This window comes from Carya illinoinensis, chromosome 4 (genome assembly GCF_018687715.1).
Source record: "Carya illinoinensis cultivar Pawnee chromosome 4, C.illinoinensisPawnee_v1, whole genome shotgun sequence".
Lineage (NCBI taxonomy): Eukaryota > Viridiplantae > Streptophyta > Magnoliopsida > Fagales > Juglandaceae > Carya > Carya illinoinensis.
This window is the reverse complement of record NC_056755.1, coordinates 22,429,973-22,438,129: the sequence shown is the minus strand read 5'-3', so window position 1 is coordinate 22,438,129 and position 8,157 is coordinate 22,429,973. Positions and strand designations below refer to the sequence as shown.

General features: G+C 37.4%; 1 non-coding gene across 1 annotated transcript; it reads left to right on the top strand.

The window, feature by feature from the left end:
* The first annotated feature begins 3,098 nt into the window (after positions 1 to 3,098).
* Positions 3,099 to 3,202, top strand: LOC122308638. The gene has a single exon (XR_006242157.1). It is a non-coding gene; the product is annotated as a small nucleolar RNA R71 (small nucleolar RNA).
* The last annotated feature ends 4,955 nt before the right edge of the window (positions 3,203 to 8,157 follow it).

Sequence of the window (8,157 nt, the reverse complement as noted above, 5' to 3'; positions counted from 1 at the left end):
CTAAATAAATGAAAACAAACAAACAAGCTCAAACAAATAAAACAAATTAAATAGTTGTACTTAACATAATTTTTAAAACACAACTTTGAAAGTATTCTGGTACTACCTACGGGACATGTGGTTTTACCCAGAGCCAAACCGCTCTGATACCACCTGCGACGCCCCCAAATCCCCACGCACGGACACAGAAAAATCGAGACGTCCGGATGGTGACAACCCGGGTCACCACCCTAACGACGGGTGCCAAGTGTGTGCAAAAGCAACATATGTGCACGAAGAAACACACAGCGAATAACGAAAGTCATATAACTAAGTACCAGAATTTTTCTTAACGTAAAACAAGCTGTTTTAAAACATACACAAATAAATAAAATATTACAAAACACGAATATAGTTTTAAACCAAACTATAAAGCCTAACATCAGCAACCCGACGGAGCCGCATCCTCGGGCTTAGCCTCCTCCTCCTCCTCATCCTCGAATCCTGCACCAAAATCTACGGAACCAAAAATGGTACCGCAGGTAAGTAAAACCCAAACACCACTAGATAAAAACACATAGAACTCAAACAACATGTATGAAGTGATGCCGATGCGCAAAACCCATAAAACATAATTTTCCACACACGCCAAAAATCATATTTGGCCTCTATTCATCTCAAACCATAATCCATTTTAACCCGTATGCACCATGACCTCCCCTAGGGGTCATCCGCACACCCTGGCTCCAGTGCCACACCGCAGAGTACCACCACGCATGTGACACCTAACGAGCGATGCCCAGTTCCACGCCCCGCGTGTTCATAGCCAAGCATCCTCTAGCCCTCGCCAGTGAAGGGCCACGGAGTCGGTGCGTAGAGCGATGCCCGGTTCCGCGCTCGGCACGTTCGTAGCCAAGCACCCCCTAGCCCCCGCTCCCGTCGTCGCTCAGCGACAACCCAGGGGACATTACTCAATTTATTCCTCTCCCGAGTGACCAGAGGAGCTCCACCGAGATAATACCCCATCTTGGCTTGGGGTCATGATACACACGCACCCGTAAGTCCACTTACGCCAATAAACAGGCTTTTCACATTTAAACAAAAACACACGTGCATGCACCATGTAAATGCTATATCAATGCACAAAAATAATCAACCAACATAATTCATTAAAACAAGCAACTCCGTCCTCCATCCATCCGACCCCCGAACTCCTCGGACTCAGTCCGGAATCAGCCAACCAATAGATAAAATTATTGAATGAGCAATATATTTTTAAATCTAAAAATAGGGTTTAGAAAATAATTACAGCGCTATATGGTATTTTTAGAAAGCTTGCGGCGTTGCAAATGGCGGAGAAAAAGCAACGTAACAGTGAAAATTCACTGTGGCCGTGGGTTGTAAAATACCCACTTTTGAACGAGGAAAACCAGGGCTTGGGATTGATAGGAAATGGTCTAAGGATGATTATGAAGCTATTGGAAGTGGTGGTTGGCCGTGGGTGGCGGCGGAAATGGAGGTTGATGGCCGGATTTTCCAAAATGGAAAGCTAGCTCGTGGGAGCTGTTCTGGTGACTATTGGAGGCCGAAAATGGGTGGGTTAGGACGGCAAGGGACCGGTGATGAAGTGGTGAAGAAATGGTGGCCGGAGGTGGAGCGACGGCAGTGGATCGAGGCAAAAACCGTGGAGGCTTTGATGGCGTTTTCCGGCCAAACGGCTGGCCGGATGGGGCTGGGATTTGGTGGTGAGGTGCGCCGGAGGGAGGGGGTTCGACCGGTGGGGGCGGTGTGCCGCATGGCGGCTGGACGGCGGTGGGTCGAGGGGTTGGGCTGCAACGGCGTGGGAGAGGAGAGAGAGAGAGAGAGAGAGAGAGAGAGAGAGAGAGAGAGAGAGAGAGAGAGAGAGAGAGAGAGAGAGAGAGAGAGAGAGAGAGAGAGAGAGAGAGAGAGAGAGAGAGAGAGAGAGAGACGGGGTCGACGCGGGGAGGAAGAAGGAAAAAAGAAAAGAAAGAAAAAAGAGAAAAAGAAAAAGAAAGAAGAAAAACAAAAGAGAAAAAGGAAAAAGGAAAAAGGAAAAAGGAAAAAAAGAAGATGTAGGAAAAAGATGAGGTCCAATCCTCACTCCGGGAAAACAAAACAAATCCGCCGAAACGAGATTAAAAACCGTAAAATGACTAAAATAAATAAAACACAACATTAAATAAATTAAAAACCAATTTTAAAGCACAATAAATTAAAATAAATAAACTAATATTAATTAAAATAAAAACAACCCTTCAGCGAAAATACACGCAAAAGCGGGTCATCACATTTGGCATGTTCAAATTTTGAGTCAAAAGAATTTGAATTTCTTACCTCAAATTTACCTTTGGGATTTGGCTGAGGTTGAGCGGGAAACTTACCCTTTTCTTGAGCGTGCAATGTGGAGGTCAAGTTGCTAATGGAACTTCTCATCTCAGTAATGGCCTGCATTGTATGAGTGTTAATATTGGCTTGCCCTTGTATAAAAGTTTGTAATGTCTCCTCAAGAGTTTTCTTATGTGGAAGCACATAAGGAGTAGAAGAAGATGGTCTTTGAGGATTTTGATTTGAATTTGACTCATTCCTCCAACTAAAGCTGGGGTGATTTCTCCATCTAGAGTTATATGTTTCCGAATAAGGGGAAGAAAATGGTCTCCTATAAGAATTCATGACATTTGCTTGTTCATGCAACATCTCTTTAAAAGCGGGGATTGTTGGACAATCCTGAATTAGGTGTCCACTAATCTTACATATGCTACAATTCTCTTCTTCTTTTTCAATGGCCTTCGCTGAAATTACCTTCCTAAGTTCCATGGTCTCGACTTTTCTTGTCAAACTTGTTATCCTAGTATTCACATCATCATTTCCTTTAAGGACATACATACCTTCTTGAGACATGGCATTGAGTTTGGACTTATTTGACTGATCAGAACGATCTGTGTTATCCCAAGATTGGGCATTTTCAACCAATTGATCAAAATAATCCCAAGCATCATCAGGATCTTGATTTAAAAATTCACCATTACACATCATTTCTACAAACTAACGCATTTGATATTTAACCTTCATAGAAAAAACTAATGGTGCGCCAAGTCTCATAGCCATGATGTGGGCAAGTTAGCAATAATTCTTTAAAACGCTTCTAACACTGCAAAAATGTTTCATTTTCTTTTTGAGAAAAATTCATAATGTTTCTGTGAAGAGTGTTGGTCCTATGAATAGGAAAAAAACTTTTTCAGAAATTCTCTTTGCATTTCTTGCCACGTGCCAATAGATTTCAGTCTCAAGGAATTGACCCAATTTTTAACTTTTTCTTTCAAAGAGAATGGAAACAACTTTAATCTAACAACATCATTATTGACAGTTTAGGTTTGTAAAGTTGAACAAAATTTTTCAAATTCTTTCATATGCAAATAAGGACTTTCTGAGTCTAAGCCATGAAACTTGAAAAATAATTGAATTACTCCCGGTTTTAAATCACAATTTTCCATATTCGTAGGAAAAATCATGCAAGATGGAGTACTTGTGCTTGTTGGTTGCAAATACTCACGCAAAGTTCTCATTGGTGAATTATTTTGTACCGCCTCATTTTCGAGTTCGTCATGAACACTATGATTGTCAGCCATGGTATTAGAATGAGAATTTTTGGAATCACTAGACAACTTATCAACCAATTATTTTAAAACAATTTCCTCTCTCTTTAATCTACCAGTTTGATCATGTTGCCACGAGATCATTCATCATAGAGGCTCAAGCACATTTAAAAACTAAAGGGTAAATGCGAAACAAGCAAGAAAGTAAAAGAAAAAATTTTGGAACGAGATTACCAAATGATATGAATATGGAAGCAATGCTACTTGATCCATTTCCTGTCAAAATAACAAAAATTGTACCTGAAAGTAGAATATGAGAAAATTAGCAAAAGATTACGAAAATATTTTAAAAAAAAAATACTATCACACGTTGCAATCCCCGGCAACGGCGCCAAAAACTTGTTGCGCCTAAAATTTGACTCAAACTAATGAACCAAAAATTTAGTACAGTTTTACCTGCAAGTATACAGGTGTTGTAGTACCTCACAGGGTCGAATCCACAGGGATTGACTTTGTGATAAAGAAAATAAATTCAAACAATAAAAAGAAATTACTAAAAGAAAAGTGCAATCGAATAAAATTACTGAGATAAAAATTTATAAAATAACTAAATAAAACTAAAATGATAAAATGAATTGATATGGAGAAAGACTAAGGTTTCAAAATTTGTCTAATAATTTATAATATTATTTTCGATCAATTTACTTCAATTAAACTAGAATAATGATTCCATTTACTTGGAAGATTTAGTATTTAAGATCAAGAAAAATAGTCACTAATGATTGAGCATGAACGATTGATGATTAAAATATTCACAAATCTATTAGAATATCACAGGGATTCTTCAAGCATTCATTGCATTCGGAAATCACAATGAATCAAGATAAATATATAGATAATCAATATATCCAATAATAAAATCATTCAATCGATCAAACTCACAAAATAAATTTTACGTTGATCTGAAAATAATGTTTAAATCATTAAACATCACCTCTAACCTTAGTATGAAAATTTAGCCAACTATATTTATCACAAGTGCTATAGAAATCACATAAATATTCTCAATTAGAAAACTAAAATAAAACACAAGAAATACTAGAAAACAGCTTAGAAGCAATAAAATCTGAAACCTAGTACGAGAGAAAAGTAAAAACAAGAAGAAAAAAAAAAAGTAACCCAATACGAGAGAATCTTAAAAACTAACAACCGAAAACTTGGAAAAAAAAAATAGACTTCAAACGAGAGAGAGAGTTCCCTCTGTCCCTCCTAAATGAAAAACTAAACTACTCAAAAGAAAACTAAACAAGCTATCTCCCACTAAATCTCAATGAGAAGAAAGAGTGCTTCCGCCGACTCTCTTCAATGAAAACTCAAGAAAAAATCCAAATGAAAAACTACTGTCCTCAGAGAGAGTCCCACCGACAGCTCTCAACTCCCCACTTCTAGGAGTAGAGCAAGGAAAATCAAATTAAATAGCCTCCTCATGTCCAAGACACCAGACACGAAGACCTTTTTCTTTCCATATACGTGCTAAATTCCTTCCCCCCGGGGCCAAAAAAAAATCTCTTGCCTTTTTCTCCATAAAATCCACCAAACATCCTCTTTTTCTTTTCCTTTCCGTATATATCCAGACCTCTTCCATTTTCTTTTTAAATCCCCAGGTCAGAACGGGACTTTCTGAAAATAACTCCTCCCCCTTTCGTCCAAGCCTTCAGTGTGTTATTATTACTTTCCTTTTTCGTAAAGTCTAGTCTTCTATCAATCCCGCTCCTCTTTTTTTTTTTAATTCTTTTCTCAGATTTTCATTCCAACCGATTTTCTTCTTTTGCCAAACCTGTTCTTGACTTTCAGCCCCTTTCCAAGACTTTTACGTTGCATGTGTTGTCCACCTCAAACTATTTTCTTCACCGCATGCGTCTATGAACAACCAAGGTAAGAAACTCACCACCGAAAAGTTATCTTCATTTTGCGTCTTTTTTCAACTACCCAAGTACACTGCTTCCTTTCTTATTTCCATTCCTCTCAATCAGTATGCGCTTTTGGTCAAAAGTTACAACCGGATCCCATGTGAATTTTATTTAAACTGAAAATAAGTAGATAAAAATAGCACTCAAAGATAAATTAAAATAAAAAATAGATTATCAAAAATATATTATATTTGTGAAGAAATATTGTCCAATTAAATCATAGTTATAAAATTAAGCATAATCATGATATCAATCAATTAAAAATCACAACTCGTATTTATACTTATTAACCATTTTTTCATCTAAAACCAATAATAGTGTCACGAAAAATTTAAAATACATTAGTTTTAAAAAGCTAAAATATGCAATATTTCAGCTCAATCATTTTTCTACAAAGACGATCGATATGCTACTTGAATTATTTAAAGAGACGTTCCCACAGGATAAGGTAGTACCTCGAAATTTTTATGAAGAGAAGAAATTGAAGCACGGATTAGGATTTGATTATAATATCATCCATATATGTAAGAATGATTGTGTTCTCTTCTGGAAGCAATATGCAGAATTTGATTCGTGTTCAGTGTGTCATGAGTCAAGATGGACATCAAATAAGCATAATGTAACCCCTAAAGTGGTAAGACATTTTTTGTTAATTCCTCGACTTCATAAATTGTTTACTTCTCAGATGACTATGACAGATATGACTGGGCATCACACAGAAAGAGTTCAAAATGATCAATTCCTCACGCATCCTGCAGATTCCTTATAATGGAAGAAATTTGATGACGAGTATCCATGGTTTGCCTGAGAACCTCGCAATGTACATCTTGGTTTAGCAACGGATGGCTTTAATTTATTTGACAACATGAGCACTTCTCATAACACCTGGCTTGTCATATTAATGCCCTATAATTTGCCAGCATGGAAGTGTATGAAGGATCCTTATTTTATGATGACTCTATTGATCCCAGGTCCAAGATCACCAGCAAATGACATGACGTATATTTGCAGCCAATAATGGTAGAGTTGAAAGAGTTGTGGGAACAGGGTGTCAATATATATGATGCAGCCTTATCGCGTGAATTCAAGATGCATGTTGTAGTACTTTGAACAATAAATGATTTTCCAGCATACGGGAACTTGTCTGGGTGGAGTACGAAAGGAAAAATGGCTTGTATTGTTTGTAACAAAGATACACAGTCTCAATGGTTAACAAATGGCCGGAAATTATGTTTCATAGGACACCATCGATATCTACCTTATGATCATAGATGGCATTCAAATATAGTAATGTTTGATGGAAGTCTTGAGCACAGATCATCATCGCCAGAGTATTCTGGTGGTGATATTCTCACACAATTGGAAGATGTTCCAGACAACAGATTTGGAAAGTATGCAAGATGTCAAAAGAGAAAACGATAAGCAATAGAATTGAATTGGACAGAAAAAAGTATTTTCTTTTAGTTGTCATACTGATCTACCTTGACATTACGTCACAATCTAGATGTTATGTACATTGAAAAATATATATGTGAGAATATTTTGGGCATCCTGATTTCAATACAAGGGAAGATAAAAGATACAGTCAACTTTCGTAAAGATTTGAAAGAGTTGGGGATAAGATTAGAGTTGCATTTACAAGATACCGGGTCGTCAGCCTATATACCCCTTGGATGGTATACACTTTCAGTGATGAGAGAAAAAAACTATGTGACTGGTTCATGAAAATCAAATTACCCGATGGTTAATGCTTTGAACATGTCAAGATGTGTTTGAAATCATGATTGCAAAATAACTGGTCTCAAAAGTCACGACTGCCATATATTTATGCAGCGATTGTTGCCAGTTGGTGTACGCGGAAAGCTTACTCGAGATGTTTGTACAGCTCTCACAGAATTAGGGCGATTTTTTACGAGTATTTACATTAGGACATTGAAAGTTGATGTCTTATTTAAAATGGAAGCTGACATTGCATTGATATTGTGCACTTTGGAAAGTTTGTACTCGCCTTCATTCTTTGATGTAGTGGTTCATCTGGCTATGCATCTACCTCGTGAGGCTTTAGTTGCTAGCCCCGTTCAGTATAGATGGATGTATTCTATTGAACGGTTTTTGGGAAAACTTAAGCAATCTGTGAGGGATAAGGCTTGTCTGGAAGGATCGATTGCAGAGTCATACATTCATAATGAGTGGCATACATTTTGTTCAATATATTTTTGTGGTGTTGATAATAGATTTACGAGACCGAATTGAAATTATGAAGGTGGACAAATAGGAGTTTCGTCAGCATTTATTGTTTTTCTAGAAAGTACATCCCATAGGTGCACAAGGGGGCTATGACCTATGTGGGCGAGAGTTTGAAAGAGCTCGATGGTATGTTTTAAATAACTGTGAAGAGATTGTCCACTATTTGAGGTTAGTGATGATCATCTAATTCAATAGTATTTTTAAGTGCATTCAATCATATATATTGATATAAATTAATAGTTCACATTAACATACGCAATGAACATATACAATTACTTCGCACGAATGGTGTGACTGACGTAGAAAAGATGCACGAAGATGAATTTGCCTCATGGTTCGAACATACA